Raw genomic sequence first — 21,591 nt, forward strand, 5'->3', positions numbered from 1 at the left:
TTTACACACATTATGGTTGAGAAATAAACACTTTTCAGTAGTAGTTTTAAATGCACTTTTTAGAGTGTAGATAAAACATTGGAATACACTCTTAATATGAGTGAATAAACGGATCGCAAGCGTAGACTTCTGCAAGTATACATTTCTGAGTATGTTTAGTGACTATCTGAATTATAAGTAAGGAATTGCAAGAAAGTGCTGAGATTGATTCGAATATCTCCGAATGAACTATATTTTTGTACATTCCTTTCAATTCAGAATTCACACAAATTATTTACATTTTCGATTACTTCATCGGATCGATAGCTTTGACAAAAGTCCTTCGCTGGAATAGGCTGTAAGCTACATTGCGGAAGTCGTATTCCCTCCTCACGGGAGGTGCTAATGCCAGTTATGCACGCACCAGTCCTGAACAAGTCAGCTTGTTCTGATTGTTTCTGGTAAATCTCTTTGCCTTGGCACCAAAATTACTTTTGCCGAGTACATTAATTCCAGCTCATTCAGAAGTCCAATAACTTTATAGTGGAAAAAGAGCTGCCTTGCGACTAATTAGGCCCGACCAGGAACAACGCGGTTTCTTTAAAATACACTGCAGTGATGTGCTGAGCGAAAACATACTAGTTTGTTACAAAGTTATTGCGTGTATCCAATTGCCTGCCAGAAAGTCGAGATTTTATTGTCCGAAAGCTTGAAATCAATGAGACAGATGTTCGGAAATTTTGAGTGACCAACTTTAATTTTATTTCCATTTTTCCTAAGAGTTTTTTTCTGATTACATTACAACTTGCCTATCGTTTTCAATGAAGACAATTTTGAATAATTATTTTGTGGAGTTGTTCGCTATAAGTTCCTCTTGGTTTAAAAAAAAAAAAAAAAAAAATAGCGGTGTCACCTGTTTGAAAAATTTTGATTAATTAAGTTGATAAAATAAATGAAATATTACCATTTAGGTATCGAAGGAATAAGATTTAAGAAAGCATAATTTAGAAACCTTAAAGGGTTGCCACATGTTTCAAAAATTTAATTTAGTTTAAGTGATGAGATAAATAACATACAACATATCAAAATAAAAAGGCGTCAGAAGGATTAGTTTAAAAATATTTTTAAGGAATGAAATGTTGCAATTTAGGTAAAAGAAATGTTGCAATAAAGGTGTTAAAGCTTAATTTAGAAAATATCTTTGAAGAGGGTTGCCACCTGTTTGGAAATTTTAATTCAATTAAATTGATAAGATAAATGACATACAACAATAAGGGTGTGTTAAACTAAAGTGATTTAAGAAAGATTTTTTTAGAAAATATTTTTAAAGAGGGTTGCCGCCTGTTGGAGAAATTTAATTAAACTAATTCGATAAGAAACTGAAATATTACAACGAAAGGTATTTAAGAAATCTTAGGCTTAAAAACATTCTTCAATAGTGTTGTCACCAATCTAAAATGTTAAGACTAAAAATTTAAAATGAAATGAAATATTAGGCGATGGGTACCAAACGAAAGGTGTTTGAAAATTCTTTGTTAGAATGAAGAATAAATTTACAACTTATAATCAAAGGAGTTTGTCACAAGGATTATCACTGATATTAATTTTTATACTTAGGGTTTTAGCAATAGAGTTGAAATACAAATTATGAAAAGTTTACGAAACGAAAAATATTTTGATAAAAATGAATAATAAAAGCGTAAAAAAATATTAAAATATCAGAAGATAGCTGTTTAAAAAGTCCATTATGGAATTTAACATTGTTGTCACCAATATGTAGAAATTCCCGCTTATTATAGATATGTATGTACATTAGGGTGATCCAAAATAACTAGCATAACGAATTTATGGCCTTAAAAGGACCTGTTTAGTGCCAAGAAAATTCTTCCATTTGGAAAAATGTTTATTCCAAATTTAAAAGGAGTCGCTTACATCAAAAATGTTGCAACTATTGAACCATTAAAGCCAGAAATTCGTTACGTTAGTTATTTTGGATCACTCTAATGTGCATCCCTAATTTTTTTTCAAATTGGCTCCAGTTTTGCTTATTATTTCGAAAGTTATATAAATATTTATTTCGAAATAGTTTTCTGAAAATTTATCAAAATTTACACGGAGAAGATAAGAAGTATCCCTCAAAATTGTACCCATTTGGGTACATTTGTTTCAAAACGGCAACACTGACGGCAGTCGGCAGTACTAAGTATATACATACATATGTTATAATAACCGTTCTGGACATCACTGATTTCCTATACTGCTCAAAATATTAATTTGGAATATTAGTATGCTTATGGATTTACAACTATACATATACACATACATACATACAAGCTCATGCATAGTATATACATACAGATGCACACATGTATATCTCAAATAACAATGATGGAATAATTACGATAACTTTTACCCTGCCACCAGTGCGTTATTAATAAGTAAATTTCATTAAAAGTTAAGTAAATGAAGAACATTGGAAACAAAAATAAAATAAAATATGAAATTAGACGGACGAGCTAGGAAAACCACCACCTAAAAATTATTATTCACTCGAATTTGACTATCATCAGCAACATCAGAAATATATATATTTTTAATTCATACAATAAAATGCAATACAATGCCAAAGCCGAAGCACTAATGACAAGGCTAACGTAAACCAACCCTGATTTATGATATGCAATGCTGACAATATTATTTGACGCCGCCACACGGCATTAATGACCAATACATACCTACATTCGCACGTAGAGCATTTGGTAGCGTGTACTTGCGAGGTACGACGATAGCCAACAAAATAACTGACAGCAGCAGCGGCACACCCACCCCAAAATATTTAACGTGGTTGCAAACACTTTCACCGCTTGCATTTTAAAATAATGTAAATTCACTGTCTGCCACATTTTTATTTGAAATATTTATTTTAATAATAAAAAAAAAAAATATGTGAGTATATTCTAATAAAGCATTAGCCGAGCACCCCCCAAAGTTGGTAATTTATTAAAAAGTGCGCACATAAAATGTTACTAATACATATACACAAACATACGTTTGTACATATAAAATATTAAAAAACGCGAAAAAAATTTATGAAAGTATGTAAGTTGCTGTGCGCGCACTGCGAGAAAATTTATTGCCGGCGGATTGCCGCCCTTGAGTGAAAATCGAAAGTGGAGAAATATAATAATAATCTGTAGTCATTTCTCATGCCATGTAGCCAGGCTTTGGCGAAAAGAATGCGGCATCATTGGAACATAACATCAACGCCAACAACAGCTGGTGTCACCAGCGGCAGCAGCAACAACAAAAAAATAAAAATGTACAAAAAAATAAAAAATAAAATTATAAGAAATAAAAAATGCGCGATAAATGCAGACAATTCAAATTTACAATATATTGCACCACCACACAGAACATACACATGTACTTATAATATGGCTAAAAAAATTGTGCATGTGAGTGTGGAATTGACACCACCGCAATCGCTGTACTGGATTGAGAAATTGCCACTTGAAGTCGGCTAACTTAAAACGGCGGCATTGAAAATGGCCCGATAATGTCGCGTCGACATATACATAATATGCGTATACAATTTTTCATTAAAACTTGCCAATACAACTTTTTTTAACCTCATTTATTGCCACCACCGTCGATGAAGATTTTTTTAAAGTATGAATAAATGCAGTGTGTACATACATTAGAGTGGTCCAAAAACAGTAAAGTCGGAATTTTAATGCCGCCAGCGCCTAGGATTGTTCTATACCGAAACAAAATTTACCCCTATTTTTATTTTTAAATCAAAAAATATTAAGGTAGTGAGTGCTCAAAGTATTCAAAGTTTTCCATGTATTTTATATGTGGGAAATAAATTTTTCGTAGAAATGGTATAGAATTCTTGAAAATCAATATTTTTCGATCGGAAAACTGCGGTACCCTTCAGGAGATTTCCAATACTAATATCCAATTATTTATTCAACCATTTGGTCATAGTAACTACATGTTATAGGTCCGCCAAAACCCACAGAAAATGCCAGAAAATACAATGGGAGGATAAAAAAAAAATCTTTAGTATTAAAAAATGGTTAAATAAACAATTGGTTACTGTTACTAGAAGTCTCCTGAAGAGAAGCAGAGCTTTCCGATCGAAAAATTTATGTACGCTCATTGAAATTCCAAAATTCTATGCCATTTCTACGAAAAGTTGTTTTTTTCCCATATAAAATACATGGACAAATTTGAGCGCTTTGAGCGACCTAAAATATTTTTTGATTTCAAAATATTTAAATAAAATATTCGATGGTCTTAAATTTAAAAAATTCAAATTTCAAACTTCTCTAATTACCGCCACGGTGAAAGTGGTATTTGCTGAATGGTGGACAGAAAACGAAGGGCTGCCTTGAACGCCACTGAGGGCGGGGAGAGACAAAGGAGAAGAAATAGAAAAAGATACAGAATGATGAACGACAAAGATAAAGACAAAGGCAAAGACACAGCCAAATACAAGTCTACGTAACTGGAACGACCCAGGTTTATATCTGGCCGGGGGCCGTCACCTCAGCAACATGCCCCAAAACTGTTTAGGGAACTTTTAATGCTGTTACACCAACAACAACAAAGAAAAATATATTATACGGACAGCGATCAAGGTTCTGAAATTATGGAGAAGCTGATGATGAAGGCGAAGTCAAAAGATGATGAGGACGATGATGAAGAAGGTGAAGATAAAGATGGAGATAAATATAAAGATGGAGATGTAAATGAAGGATAAAATAAAAAACGCAGATGGAGATGAAGATGAAGATAAAGATGAGAATATAGGTGAAGATGAATATTCAGATTAAGATTAAGGTTAAATGAAGGACTTCCATCGATGCAATTTTGCGACAAATATTAATAAAATAGAAGTAAAACATTTAATATCTTATTTTAGTAACCCAAATCCACCGGTTAATATAGGAGATATGAATGTTCTCTCAGCCGAAAATAATAATATCGAGCCCTAACCGTCAAAAGGTGGAAGCGACATTTTTTTTTCAAAATTTTATTTTTGTTTGTAAAGCATCTAAATGCATTTCTGCAACAAAATTCAAATTTTAAAAAAGGTCGATAATATTTTTTTCGGTGGTTTGGGCTCGATGTAGTATACAACAAAGCAGTTTATTATAAAAAAGGCTTACATAAAAAGTACATCTGAAAAAATATATTCCAAACTTTTTCTATTCCGGAACTTTTGCTATGAAGTTTCACTTCTTGCAAGTGTAGAGCCTACTCGCACTCAGTTTTTTTTAACCACCCATCTGTCGAGCGTAGCATGATTCATTAAGAAATTAAACTTTTGATTCTTGGAAATTTCTTTAATGTACTTGTAGTTGGAATTGCAAAACTCTTTTCACTCCTTTTTAATTACATACATATATTGAAGAGCTTTACACTAACTTCCCTTTTCCATGCCTTTGTAAGCAATGACAGCCGGGCGTTTTTAATTGCATCATTTGATAATACTAAAATCTACAAATGCTTCATTTTATTACAGAGCAATATCCGCTGTCTTATAAGTAAGTATCCATCTATATAACTATGTGTGTGTGTATGCATAACAAAATTATATTCATTGCTGGCTCCAACAACACCCAACCTCCTTTCATTTGCCTACTCAACTTCAATATACATACATACAACATCAACATACAATATACAAAATAAGCTCCAAACAATTGTGGTCCGTCTGCTGGCTAATACTGCATTCGATTTGGCACTGCTCCGTGCCTCCGTCAGTGCATTTAACATTTGAAGCATTTTAGCGCAATCAATTGCATTTAAAAGCATTTTCCTTTTATTACTTTTTAGCTGCAGCAAAGTAATGCAATCTCTTTGCCACATGTGCGAACCTGCGCGCCCGCCTCCCAATCCGGCCGCCCGACAACCAAAACAACACAGGCGTACGCAGTTACGGTGCTGGCTAGTCACGTCGGTATTGTTTTTCGCAAAGCAAAGTAATGAAAATGGAATGCACATAAAAATGGTATCCTTGTTACGATTGCGCGCGTGGGCGTCTCACATCGCCTATCCGCCTGCATTTCTTATTGCCACTGATCAGACACACACTCGCATACATACATATACATTCAAAACATCTGTTCAAGTACAAGTTGAGGTTTATCTATTTACATACATACATACATATGTATTTAGGTAGATATGTGTGATGACTCAAGGGTTCAAGCGCGCTGCAGTTGTTCGAATTGCAACACTGTAGGCTCGCGACGGATGCTTGCACTCGCATTGAGTTGTACGATTGTTTGCCCTTACTGTACTTTGTTGCACTGTTGTACATACATACATATGTAGGTATGCTGTATGCTGTATGCTGCATGCTGCATGCATCTCAGCGATGGCGGCTGAGCTACGTCTACGCTACTATTTTACTTGCAACATTATGACTAGCCAGCGGACACGCTCATGGTCGCGCGTAATCGTCGTGAGTTTTCATACACCAAAAAAAAAAAAACAAAATACAAAGTGCTTTTGATAGAGTGGCGGGAAATGGGTCGAAAACTCAGGCAAATACGAAAGGAAGTAAAATTTTATATGACTACAAAGGCAGCTGGCACACACACACACACACACATGCACACATGCGCGCCAGTTCGTTCGATGCTTGCACTCAGCAACCGGCGGCGACCAATATCCTGCGACTGGTCAGTGCAACAACAACAACAAGCCCCCCTCCCAATCACTTCGCTCAGCTATCCGCCTTCCGCCCCCCACCTCATTCAACAGCAACTGCACGTCGCTCGCACCACTACACCACACTGCACTGCACTGCACTGCCTCGTAGGTCCATCGCACTAATATTTTATTACTTACATTTCTGGCGAGCTGAGTTGAGTAGTTGCGTTGTAAATTTTATAGTTTTGTGGTACTTAAGTTGTAGATACAAAGTAATTTTGTGGTGGTGTTGGTGCTTTGCCAACTAAACTACTATAAGAGTAGATATATGTATGTTTGTAGTTGGCCTTGCATTTGCAGCGGCGTGTGGGCTGCTTTAGTATCCTGTATGCGAACGCAAGTGTGTGTATGTGCGTTAATACATAAATGTATTTCAGCTGTGGGGCGGGTATTGGGGCGGCGTGCGGACGAAGTGCATTTTGCTTATTTGTAATTCAGCTACAGCTGCGATTTTTATTAGCGCCTTGTGTGTGAGACTCGAGAAATTTGCGAATATTTGCAATAGTAACTTGTTTTAGAATATTAGCAGATGTTAGCTACAAATACAAGTACACGTTGCATATTGCAATAGTGCAATGTTTTACAGTTAAGTTTTGTTTTTGTTGTTAGGAATGGAAAATCTAGAAAAGCGATATTATTGCGGCATTAAAGTTGGTATGAACATTTTTTTAAATTAATTCTGGTAAAATGATATCGTTGGACATAATACGTTTATGGTTTTACTTACTAAAAGACTCCTCTGTCAAAAAAAAATTACGCAGTAAGGGGGGCTTCCCAAGACTCCCATAGAAAGAAGCGAAGGCAGAGCCCCTAGAAGAACACATTAAGCAAACCTGACTAATCTCATACAATGCCTACTACATAAACTCTCGAGCTGGTGCAGCAATCGCTGTTTGTGCGTAAATTACACGCAATCCGAACTGGGACTATTTACAAAGAAACATAGCTTTCCATCTTTAGGAAATAATGCCTTAACATTTAGGTTTAACTCTGGTTTAATTCTGGATAGGAAATTAAATTGGGGGCTTAACATTAACGAAAGGGTCAAAAACCTACAACCAGTCCTTGAGGTAAAAAAAAAAAAATTTGTGTGGTAGAAGCTGAAATAATGTGTTAGATCTCAGTTTATAGAAAGAAAACTATTTTTTTTTTATGTATTACGAGACAGAAAATATATGTATTAGGATCTTATAGTGTCGAACAAATTAATATAATTAATAATTTTTCTGTTGTTGAGATGAGGTTATATGTTCGCCCAGCCACTAAAATTAAAGGGAGTTGAGGTGAGTTGTTTTGAGTTAAGAAGTGAACTGAATTTCTGTGAGTTGAGATGAGGTGAGTTTAGACAACTTAAGGTGCGTTAAGCTGAGTTGAACTATGGTGAGATGAGTTGAGGTGAGGTGAGATAAGGTAAGTTGATGTGAAATAACATTAGCTGGGGTGAGTTGAGTTGAGGTGAATGGAAGTGAGGCGAGTTGAAATGAGGTGAATTGGGTTAAAATTAAATGAGGTAAGTTGGAGTGAGGTCCGTTAAGGTGAGCTGAGGTGAACTGAGAGGAGTAGCTGTGAGGTTAGTTGAGGTGAGATGATCGGAGTTGAGGTGATTTGAGGTGAGCTGTGGGGAGTTGGGGTGAAATGCGTCGAACGACATAGCAGAACAAAACATAATATTACATAAGAAACCATAATATAATATAACATAACAAAACATTAAATAGCATAACATAACATAATACAACACAGCATAACATATCATAGCATTACACAGCATACCTGAACATAGCCTATTTCATACTCCAGTTTTATCTTCTTTTCTTTGTCTCTATCTGTTTCTCTTTCTCTATTTTTTCCTCTAACTTCTTTTTTATATTGAAATTTATATTTATCTTTACACTTTGATTTTTTCCTTTTCCTTTACTCTGATCTTTATCTTCATCTATATATTCACCCCACCTTTGTCATTATATTTTGTATTTAAATTTACCTTCCTCTTTGCCTTTAGGTCTCTTAATTTTTATTTTAATCTTTGCCTTTTAACCTTTCTTCTTCTTCATACTCAACTTTACCTTATTCCTTCTATCTCCCGTATATTCTATCTCCCATTCTCTTTCTCATTCCAATTGAAGCGCGAGCGAAAAGGATGCGAGAGTTATGACTTTTTAAAAGTAAGAATGCTGGCATCTACCCGCGGCTCGGAAATTCGATCACAAAAACGCTAGTTATCGAAACGATTTCAAGGCAGGGGCTGCTTCTTGCGGAGATGAAGATGGAAACTGGTAACAGACGTCTAGATTACACTTGAGATATGGAGGCAACACTTCCCAATGCTTATAAATGGCGATACAGGTGGCGCGTTTCATGAAGAGAAACACAGACCAATGTAGAAGGTCTCTGGAAAGATCACTAAGCTTGAAAAAAAAAAACACAAATAAACCATAGCGCTCGGAGCGGACGATATACCGGCAGAGTTGTTCAAGGCAGTGAAAACCTAGTCTTACTCATAGAAAACAACGATTACATTGAATTAGACATCTCACTGGTGAAAATGTTCTTCAACTCAACGAAATCAAGGGCGTTCATGACTGGCGAAACCTTGCAAATGAGATTGCGAGTTGTCGAAGTTTCTCTAAGTGGGGGCTCCACTGGCCAAATGTGGTCTTCTATGTACTTCTGGATAGATGAACTTTTAGTCTACTCATCGAATGCTGGGCGAAAACCTTGGAATGCAGAATGGCTAGATCCCTCCGGCGACGTCTGAACACGTGTTGACCGGCCGAGGGATCTACTAAAACTGAGCAATCTAATCACCTATACTAGGTTAGTTTCAGGTGTATTTCGAACACTAGGGTACTTACTGAATCACAAGCAACTTTTGAGCTCAAAATGAGTTCAAATGGCTTGCCGCAATGCGGTGGGTATGAAGTAGGTTTTACTGTACTGCAATTGTTTTCAGTAGAGCATGGTTGCATTCCAAATATATTACTGTTATAAGTGCTTGCCTAACTCTACCACTTACAAATTGATAAATATGCTACCTTCTCTCAAATATTTTTTGTACTCTTAATTCAATTCAAAATTTCTAAATAACCTTAATTACAATAATAATGTTGCATGCGACCTTAAAACAATTGACTTAAGAGTGCGTACACATGACTTAAGCATAAATATTTGATAAGCACATAAGTATTTACGTATTTTTCTTTTAATAAAAGCGCTTTGTTGTATATTCTCATTTAATTCTAATGCCTTTTCGTGCGTCAATTATAACTAGTAAATTAATTACAATATTTACCAATTAAGTTAATTTCATTATATTGAATTTTTAAACTCTTCTACACACATGACATAATTATGAGCACAAATATTTAATACACGCGCGCGTATTCACCTACCCTGTAGGGAAACCCCGAACTGGTGAACCAAATTTATAGTTCCGTACTAGATTTTTATCGCCAAAAACTAACCAGTCCGATAGTAACTATATTGCCACCAGTTCAAAAGCAGCGAGATGTGGTACGTTAAAACAAAAATGAAGTTTAAGAAATCTATATCTAAAATGACGAATTTAGAACTGGTTCGCAACTATTGGAAAAGGGATGCAGAACGAACTAGATCTAGTTCGGAACTAGCGAAAAAGGGGTGCAGCAGGGGACTTGTTTACTTTAAATAGATTTTTGCTTGGCGGGTTTTTCGTTCAAATACGCTTTCAGTCTGCACTTCGCAGATGCTTTCTCATAGTTTGGTAATATAAAACTAAAATTTTTGTTAACATTTTAAGATCTAACCAATAACAGCAAGCACCTCTGCAAACTCAGCTACAGCCAAAGGTATGTAAAGGTACATTTCTTACAATCATTGAAACAAATTTAATTTCAAATTGAAAACACATTTCTTTGAAAATAAATTAAAATCGCACACACGCAAGAACCAAGAAGATGAAAAATCATTATACTTTTTTCTTTCATCCGTCGAACTGGTTCGGAACTATAGAATTTAGGACTGGTTCTGAACTATAGAAAAGGTAATGCAGCGGGGGACAATTCCCATGACATCGCCGTGTTAAATTCGCCAGTTGTTCTAAATGTACTAGAAGCGCACCAGTTCAGAACTAGAGATTTTAACCACAGGGTGCGTACATACCTGTAAAGCTGTTACTTGTAGGAAAGTCAGTGCAGACAAAAATTTAAACTTCTAGTAAAGTTTTTTCACATTAATTTCATTAGTCAGCCACTAATTTCATAAACACTTTTGAGTTTAATAAAAGTGAATTGTATGAATGAAATTTACCCGCATACTGAGATGTTTATAATAATACCCTGCAAAAAATGGGACTAATTCGGGATGACTCCGAGAGTAATCGCAAAGGAGCATGCGACTAATACCACTTTTGATCTCTTTATATGGAATGAACTGATCGCTTTTGTTCGAGCATGTCCTATGAAGAGACTAATTGTTCACCTTTATACCCGAACGGGTATAAAAAGCGACTAGTCACTTTTAAAAAATAAAAATAAAAATTTGAGCCAGCTGAGATTCGAACCGGGGTGCTCAGTTTTGTTAGGCGAATACTCTCTCTGTGTGCCAACGCCGCACATGAAATTTCATTGACTAAGTGCGTACATATCATTAAATCGTTAATAGTACCCGTTAGAGATGAGTTGGGGACTAATTGATCTCCAATTATACCCATAAGGGATGAGTCGAGACTAATTGACCTCCATTAGTACCCGTATGAGACTAGTTGGGACTAATTAATGCCCAATTGTACCCGATTGAGAGTAATCTCGGAATACTCTCTTTAGAGATTAGTCGCACAATTTTTTGCAGGGTAATAATAGATTGGCGCTTACACATATGTTAGTGTTTGGCCGAGCTTCTCCTCCGACTTGTGGCGTGCGCCTTGATGTTGTCACACAAAGCGGAGGGACCTACAGTCACCTTAGATGTTTATTTGTTATTAAAAACATAGTATATTGCTTTGAGTACAGTACGTATTTCCTATTGGCATCGCAACTTCACTTACATATACAAATGTACCTACACAAAAACGCCGCAAAGTATGCACTTAGTTATAGTACAAGGACACTTGCCTATTCCCACAACCGTACAAATGTCGGCATTGAGTCGTAGAATGGCAAAAGCCACATAAAACCTAATTAAATGTTAATAAAAAAATGTTAAGTTATTATAAAGTGAAAGAATAAAATTTAATATAGACGGAAAAATGGAAATAGCGGAAGGACAAAAGACTTTGTATGACTTTGTATGCGTGAATAATGTGGGTAATTTTATAATTTATAATACATAACTGACACACAACTATGTACACATATTTTTTTATACATATGAATGGCACAATAAGGTAGTTTTGAGTAGATTTTATTGTACTGTAGAATATTTAAGGCATTGTAATCGGCGCCAAATTGCTTTGTAGCGTAATGAGGCAGTTAAGAAAAATTAACTTGTTTAGTAAATAAATTAATAAAATGGTATGACATGTGAAGTGAGTATGGAATAAATCGTGCATAGAATGGATTATAAATGAGAATGAAATACGAACGAGGAAAAGGAACACGTGTCAAATAAGTCAGCCTAGCTAGAAAAACGAAAATACTTTTAGATATGTTATTGTTTTAAGTATTGACTAAGCTCTTGGATTTGGTTTGGTTTAGATTTGTTGTGGGCCGGAAATAATAAAACGATTTTTCAAGTACTCAGGCAAAGTAGCTCCTTGTACTTCTTAGGGTCTAGAGAACCTGAGTTTAAACTGTAAACTTTAAAGTATTTTTTCAAGGCAATTTCGAAAAACAAAGAATGTGTCCTATTGCATTTTGTGGTGACACCTAAAAGCAGCAATAAAAACTTTTTTTTTAAATAGCTCTACTTTAATAATCAAAAAACTTAAAAAAAGTGGAATGGTTTTTAAAGAGCTTTAATTTAATAACATTACGGTGGTACGTTAGGGTGATAAGAACTATGATCTGTTCTGAGGGTCGGTACTAGATCGGGATACTTGAGGTCAATGAACTTTGGAACCAACGAATTTTCCTCAAGGCAAAATCACCATTGTATCATACTTTAAGATCCGACTGTACATGTAGAAAAATCTAGAAAGGCGACCGCTACAAACGACAAATAAAAATTCAAGATTGAGTCCCTATCGAATACTTCGCTAGCAAAAGTTTAATAATTTTTAGCGACATTGAAGACAATGAAGTTTGGAACGCAAAATTTTATCCTAAAGACAAAGGCATCGATATCTCATACTTTAAGATCCGCATATGACGAAAAGTGTAAAAAGTGGACCTTTACGTTAGGCAATATTTTTTAGGTTTCGAAATTTTCTTGCAAAAATACTTAAGACTCAGGGGTTTACAGCTAACTGTTTTGCTGGTACGATCTAAACAGTCCAATCAGGTCTCAGTCTGAGAAGAAATTTTACCACCATCCTGTCCGCCCTTACTTTACCTTCCGCCAATTAAACAGGCCGTTATCTTAAGTATTGCAAATATCTACGATTGAAAAGCATTTGAAGTAATCCTCCCAGCCTGTTCCAGTTCTAATGACCTTCTTAACAACACTCTTTGCCCAGAGCTGCGATCTTCAAGCCACAATAAAAAAAAAAAAAAAAATCAGGAGATACATTACTTTTATTATTTCCTTTTGTTTTGAAGACTAAAACATCCAGTGCCTAAAGGTGTGCTACACCCCAAGCAACTGGCACCAAACCGGATATAAATCATCACGTTTATATAAACAAGTATGTGCAAAGCTGTCTGTGCATACATTTTATATTCGAAATTATTTGTGCACATGCACTTCTCAACTGCCGCAGAACAAAACCTAATAAAATAGTGAATTGCTGGCGCCCCGTCTCAAGCTCAACTTGCTTGACGCATCAATCCACAATGCTCAGCACTCCCGCTTGCTGCATGAAAACTACATCCACCTCCTTCCGGGAAAGAACTGACACGGTATACTAATAATGGCCGACTTTAAACAGTTTGTTAGAGATCACACCATTCCAGTAGCAAACTAATTCTGATGTAACGTCTTAAATTTAAAAAGAAAAAAATGTTTACACAGGGTGTACACATCAGGCGGCTAGGAGAAATTAACTAGAAACCCTTGAGGTCAAGCGGTGAGTGGATGATTTCTAGCATGGATGCCATGAGGTATGAATATACATAAGTATACTATTTTTAAAACTCATATTTTGATACAGTTTGTAAAAATGGACACAGCAACTTTTCACCCTAAGCTAGTGATATCTTTCCTTAATGTGCCGCATATTTAAAAAAAAAATCACTCTACCAGGAGAAAAAAGGTCTTATATAAAGATATACAAAATTTATATACATACTTCTAACGAAACTAATGCCGAATTTCCACTAGGCATTGGAATGAAAAAACATTGCAGGCATTTAAAAAATGCCATATGGCAATTAATTAAATGTCTTGTTTTTTTTTTTTTTTGAACGTAATGACACGAATGTTTTCTAATGCACAACTTTGTTAATACAATTTTTGTCATTTAAGGAATAGTGGAAATTCAGCATAAGTATTTGGAATAACCGTATCATTACTTTTGGATGCCTCTCCATTTTTGTCTAAGCAATTAGTGATCCTGCTTTCGCCTGCTCTTTCATTTTCCTAAAACTTTTAACGCCTCCATCATTATCGTTTTTTTTCTTTCACTGAAATTAAATGTACTTTGATAATTATAAATATTCCTTTTTTATTTCCACTTCAATGCAAACTTTTCCACATTTTATTCTCCCCTGCCTTCGTGCCACAATATTTAATAATATGCTACGCTCGCTGTATAATTACATTTACTTTTGCTTTAATTTTATTCTTTTGCTGTATGTATTAAGTGTACTCCCACATCTTGCCACCGCTTGTTCATTTTCATTTTAATCTAAAATATAATAATAATAAAAAAATAATGAAAGCAAATGGAAAAAAAATATAATTATTACAATAAAAGCAAAAAAGAAAAAAAAGCGCAGCAACAACACGGCGAAGAAAAATGAGAAAATCGATTTTATGCAAATTGACTTTTGCGTCGTCGTAATCGTAAATGAGGATTTCTTTCTATGTCTTCGCTGTCTCGACAGCCGCCGCTAGCGGTAAGAGAGACGCGACGCGATGTTTTCTTGTACCTGCATACATACTCGTACATACATACATACATAGCTTTTACTTATTATTTATTCTTTAATTTTATTTGTTAAGACAATGGCGGGCCGAGAGTGAGCTGAAAGAAAGTGAAATGGTTGTAGGAGGAGGGAGGGAGGGAGGGAGGGAGGGTGGAGGATTGGAGGGAGGGTGGAGGATTGGAGGGAGGTTCCACCGTGGAGACATTTTGGAAAATGGGTGAAAGCGCAAGCAGTTGGAGGCGAGCTGTTTTTGTGATTATAAGATATTTATGCAGTAATACATACATACTTGGGCGTCTGAGTTTTAAAGTTTAGTTAAATTCAAGTGTATGTGTAAAGCTTAAAGGGCCAATAAGACAGTGTGCATAATAAGCAACCTGGAAAAAATTGAATAATTAGATTCGCGCCGCAGTAAGGCAGCAAAGCAAGTTCGATGGCGGCGGTGGGACTTTGATTTTTATTTTACTAAATGCTAATTAAATCTGTGCTCTACAAATTTGAAAAGAAAAAAAAATTACAAGCAGTGTTTCTTTGTATAACAAAAATCCTTGATTTCATTTCAAGTGTTCAAGCGCTTATTAAATTATACTGACCGGTCAAAGGTCACTAAACCAATCTGTTTCGTAAAATTTATAGGTTTCATATTTTTCCCCCCTAAATTTCTATTAGCTTTTCTGCATTTCAGTTTATTTTATTGTCGGCACTTCCACATACATACCTACATATTTACTACTTCCCGAATTCGCGCCAATGCAATCACTTTTTCATCTCTTTATTTCACCAGCAACTTTGTATTGTCCAAATGTGTGCTTTGCCGCCGCCACGTTACTTTATTGGTTTTTGCTCATTTTTCACTTGGCCATTACCGGATTTTTATTAGTCGCCAATTTAATAACACATTTCTCTATGCACTTTTCCGTTCGATTCGGAATTGGAATTCTATTAGTTTTATTTGTTTGGCTATATTTATATTCGTTGCTTGCTCTAGTCCATGCCAGTTATTATGTACATACAGTATTGGCCATATCTATAGTATCCTCATTTTTGCCACTTATGTTTAATTACTAGTTTTTAAGAATTTAGGTACAGTTCATTCTCTAAAAATGTGGATTTTTTAGTATTTTGCAAATTTGTTAGATTTTTTTGTAGTTTTCTACAAAGTTTTAAAACTAAGTTTATGTGGGTTTTGTTAGAGAATGAACTGTACTTTAATTGAAAATTCCTAAAAATAAATAAATAAACATGAATGGAAAAATAGCACTTTGAAATGGGGGTGCTATTGTATTGGCCAATACTGTATGTATAAAGGTACATATATAAAAAATCGTCCTCTGTTAACTTGGCTGGATTTTATAGCTTTCTGCAGCCGTCCGCAGCGGTCCAGGCCAGGTTTAATGGTCCGTTTGCTACATTGTCGCTGTTGCCACTGCTGCCTTAACCTCAGCTTATTCTCATTTACATACATATATAGTTACTAGCTGTTGTTTTTTTTCAGCTTATTTTGCTTATTATCTTTATTTTTTCTCGCAGTTTTTGTTGTGCATTTTGTTTTAGTGTTGCGCCACTTGAGGTTGGTGGCGCACCAATTTAGCGTAAGGCAATCAAAAGAAGTGCAGCCAACACTTTCATTTGCGACCACAATAGCACATTTAATAAGGGCTGGTCGCTAAGAGGATATTTGCTCGGAGCATAGAGTGGCGCTAGCTGTCGAAAAATATTTTATTTTACATAAATCTCTTTGCGTGTTTTAAAGTTCAGTTGGTGTAGACTTAACTTAATTTCACTTACCGTAAGAAATCATCAATGATTACTCAACACGTCAACTTAAGCCAGAAGCGGAAATATTCGGTTTTTGTGTTTTCTTTTTCAGCTGTTTGACAGTTTGCCGCATAAAATGCCACATTAAAAAAAATTCATGCACCAAATATGTTTGCGTTCATTTATTTTTGAGAAATGCAAAAATGAAAATCTGGCAAGCCTGTTTCTCTCACCGCTCTCAATTTTCGTAAGGCCGTAACTTAAGAATCTAAAACCTACAGGTTCTTAAGTCTCTTACGGTAAGTTAAGTTTTAACTAACCGCCAACAAAGTTTCTCATATAATAGGTTGGCCAAAATATTAAGTTAAATTAAGTTACGAAAATTAAGTCTCGACTATCTGAGCTTTTATTTGTACATACTTTCTTTAAGATCAATAACCTTTACTGCAGTTTAATGAAGAGAATTGAAAACCGCGAATTTTAATTAAAGGAAAAATTGAATGAAGTAAATAAATATTGCAAACGACGGCTGCTTGAAAGTCTTTCAGGTAACCTTAACCCAGCGGAATTAAGCTAAATCTAGTTTGAATTCTACAGGGGCGGACCCAGCAGGATTGTTTTCAACATATATCGTGTATATGAATTTAAAAAACACCCCGCTTTTAAAATTTTTAGAGTTTTGATAGTTTTGAATTTCTTGAAGTTTTCAGTTGTAAATAAATTGAGTGGAATTCCAAAATTTTCTAAACTTTCAAAACTTTGTGAATTTGAGAAATTTAAGTATGTAAATCACAATAATTCTATACAATGATGAATACTAGATTTCTATTAATTTTTTATTATACAAAATGTTGAGAATTGTAGGAATTCTAACAAATTTTTTCTATGTAAAAGTGTCGAATATACAAAATTGATCAAACGAAATTAAAAGTTTTCGAATGATGAAAACATTTTCATATTTCGTCGTTTTTGAAAATTTAAAAATTTTCGTAATTCTTGAAGATTCAAAAAAATTTTGGTCGTTGATGTTTGCGAAATTTTCAAAAAAACTTTGTTATATCAATACAACATTTGGAAAAGTTGAGAAAAGCGGAAAAATTTTGGAATTTTCCAAAAATGTAAATATATTTTAGATTTAAAAAAGTGGAAACGATGCATTTTGGATTTTTCTTGCTTCCTATATTAAAAAATGAGCCTTCGAAAAAATTGTAGGTACTTACAAACTTTTCACTCAAAACCAGCGTTATATCAATTAATAGGAAATTAAATTTGGTTCAAAATGAGAAATGTACTTACCAGCCAGTGACGCAATGGATTGGATTTTGTTATTGCTGAAATAGTTTCTATTATTTATCTCCAAACTAAGTACCTATTTCTTGCATTTTACGTTCTAACACATGACCACTATTTAAATTACTTTGCGATATTTTTTTTTAAATATATTTCCTACACTTACATACACTTTAAAATAATGCAACATTCGAAAACAATTAATGTGACTAATTAAACTAATTTACATACCTACACGCATTCGTATGCACACTCGTACCTATACATAAATGTACCGAACCGACGCGACCCGACTATTTTCTACGCGACCCGACTATTTTCTACGCGACCCAACTATTGACTGCTTTCACTTTTTCACTTCATTCGTTAATAGCTTTTAAATAGCTATATGTAAGTATAATTTTTAAGTAAATAAATTTATGTACACTTGTAATATATTTTGGAATAAAATTAGTATATTTCTTTTACACTAAATTTATTCAAAGTGACTTTCACAGCCACAAATTAACCAAACTAACTTCCACTGCAAATGTCCACTGAATACATACTGAAAATGCCTACATACACTCTCACAGCTTGACCGATAATTGTTCACCTGGAAAAACATCTCTCCATCAATTTAAAAATAGTAAAATCACTGAAAATGAATTAAAAACTCTTTTAATAAATTAGTTTGAATGGATGTACTCTTAACCTTAACATTTTACAATACAAAATAAGAGCAGAAGGCACGTATGAGAAACGGAAGTGATTTTGTGCTTGAAAATGTGAGAGCGAGCAATTACGTGTTTCCGCTTAAAGTTTTGTATCATGTGATAAAAAGATAACGGAAGAGAGCACTAAGGAAATGGAAATAAAAATGAATATGCTCTCCACCTCTCTTTGAGTGAGAATTCATTTCCGTTTCCCGTGCACACTTCATCCGCTCTTGAAATGTTTTTTTTTTTGCTGCGCAATCGGCTCGCGCAAAATCAATTTCCAAATTTGCAAATTGAGAATTTTCAAGTGAGTTACCTATCTTCATTCAAACTCTTTTTAAGGTGAGAACCTGGAAAAATAAATTTTTTTGGAAATTGCAAATTAGCTGTGATGGACTGAGAGTGTAGATTAATTTTCAATATGTATTCAGTAGACTTTTGCCGCGGATATACCTAAGTTCGTATGGTGCGCGTGTTCATTCTGATAAAAAGGAAAATATTTTGCAAAAGTGTTAGAATAATTTATTTAATTTGTGTTCAAATGTGAAATAGCAGTAAAAGTGCAAGTAGTAATAAAAAATATAAATAAATAGTGCGATTTTATTTCATTGCTGCTAAGAAATTATGTGAAAAAGTGAAATTCGTGTGTTCGCCACGAAGAAATGGGAAGCCATCTTGTGGTCGTGTCGCGTGGGTTCGGTAACGTGCATATCTACATATATGCATATGTACACGTGTATGTAAATGTTCGCGTATACATACATAGGTATACCTATGTACCTATACATACGTTTTATAAAACGTACATATATGTACATATTTATGTAGTCATATTCATACATAACCATACTACCCAACGCAAAAGCCATCACATAATATTGATAATTTGATTCTCGGTTTTCATTGGAGAATTTCATAAAATTCTAACACCTTGTCATTCGGCTAGTGGAATATAATGAGTAGGTTGTTAAATACCTGAAACCAAGCACTTAATAAAAAAATGCAGGTACGAGTGAATTTGGTAAGTAAGAACATACTTTTACATTACGCACATATGTACATATGTATTTATAAATGTAAATGTGAAAGCACATACTCGTACATACATATATGTATCACAGATATACACAGATATACATATTTGCGCGAATAAAAAAATTTATAAAATAAACTCGAATTGAAATAAAATAAAACAAGTAAAAAAGTATGAGTTCGGGCGCAACTGAACTTTATATACCCGGCGCAGGTATCAAATATCGTCGTTTCAACTTCCTCTAAACTACATTTGCATGATAAGCAGGGACGTTTTTCCCGATTTCAAACATTTTTGATTATATGCTGAGTTAGACCTAGTGATATAGTTTAACCATGTTTAGTAGTAGTCATAAAGTGGGTAGTGCCACGCCCAATTCCCAAAAATCTATAGAAGTCTTATTAATTGCTAAGAGATTGCTGTAAATATTAACTTAGAGTAAATTACCGCCCTCAGTTATTGAAATATTGGAGTTTCCATTTATCTGAAATTTACCGTTATACGGGAAGCGGGTGTAATTTTAATCCGATTTGAATAATTTTCAACAAAATCCCTTTTTGTACCAAGGTTATTGAGTGCACCGAGTTTAGTAGAAATTGATAAATCGCTTACCAAGATACACATTTGTCTTCATGAGTAGGGCGGCGCCACACCCATTATCCAAAAATTTATCATAATATAGTTTTATGCTAATTGGTTATTGCAATCATCGATTTTAAGTGAATTCGCTTCTGTAGTTGCTGATTTATCGCAGTTTTCGTGTTTCTGTAAATTACCGTTATATGGGAGGCCACGCCGGCTATTGCCCGATTTCAAAGATTTTCAACAAATTTCTTAGCTGGATTCTAAGCAAGGTTCGTACCAAGTTTGGTAAGGATTGATAAGTGGCTACTAAGATACAGTATTTCATCATAAGTGAGCGGGGTAACGCCCCTCTTCCAAAAAATTCATAATTATATTATATTGCACCAAAATTCTACTTCACATACTGATTTTGAACAGTTTGCAAATAATATTTACTGAAATATGGTAGTTCTTGTATTTTTCGAAAATACCGTTATATGGGAAGTGGATCCAAATGTTGGTCTGCCGAGGGCTTCAGAACTACATATGTATGTCTTTAATACAAACAAACGCTTCTCCGGGAATAGGTCAAAATACCGAAGAGCTACTTACAGCCATTGTGCGATGACTTCATTGAAGGGTATCATTTAGGCCAAGTGCAGACAACTTGAAAACCGCCGATACAGTTCTTAAGAGAATGCATTTGTCAACACTTTTAGTTTAATGCAAAAAAAAAAATCTTTCATAAATAAAGAAAATATGGCGTTTCTATTTGGTCAATTGCCTCACCCTGTATATTGGTCAAGGACTGACACTTTAGCAACACTTTAGCAATTTTCTTGTAGTAAAGGTGTTACACCTCCTCGGCCTTGGAGATATCAAGTGGAAAAGAACTTGGCTTCACTTGAAATTTCCAAATTAGCGCCAGTTTGCATAGAAGAGAAACAACTTGCGTGCTGTTTTGGACTCGGCCAAAATCGCTTAGGCGGTCACAGCGCCAATAAAGAAAAAGATCTTACACGTTGTGTACACAATCTCTCTGGCTCAGACAAGTCTTTCTTAGTCAGTCGGTAGCATCTACTACCTAAACTAGCCGCTGGATGATTCTCAGAGAAATCTTTTGTTGCGACTTGTCAGATCTTTTGTTTCTTTGTTCCTGTTAAGCTTTAGCGGGCGAGGTCAGCTACCTCCTTTTTCCTCCGCCGAACCCAACTTTTCCTGTTAACTTTTGAGTTCTGCTCGATTGCTCAATTAGGCAATCGCAGTGGTAATTTTTATTTATTTATTTTTTTTTGAGATTTCATCATAGAGCGGTCGGACGCTATTATAATACAACCGGTTTTTGGGAGCCCCTTGGCGGTAAATCTACCAATAGGCA

At 34.8% G+C, this 21,591-nt stretch overlaps 1 long non-coding RNA gene across 1 annotated transcript; it reads right to left on the reverse strand.

Moving 5' to 3' along the window:
* Positions 1 to 1,373: 1,373 nt before the first annotated feature.
* On the reverse strand, positions 1,374 to 14,886 carry LOC108375835 (uncharacterized). The gene is made up of 4 exons (XR_001849211.1): positions 14,874 to 14,886; positions 10,594 to 10,599; positions 7,436 to 7,442; positions 1,374 to 1,445 (listed from the first exon to the last, which is right to left on the reverse strand). It is a non-coding gene; the product is annotated as an uncharacterized LOC108375835 (long non-coding RNA).
* Between the last annotated feature and the right edge of the window lie 6,705 nt (positions 14,887 to 21,591).

This window comes from Rhagoletis zephyria, unplaced genomic scaffold (assembly GCF_001687245.7).
Source record: "Rhagoletis zephyria isolate East Lansing unplaced genomic scaffold, Rhagoletis_zephyria_1.1 Rzeph_scaffold_09504, whole genome shotgun sequence".
Lineage (NCBI taxonomy): Eukaryota > Metazoa > Arthropoda > Insecta > Diptera > Tephritidae > Rhagoletis > Rhagoletis zephyria.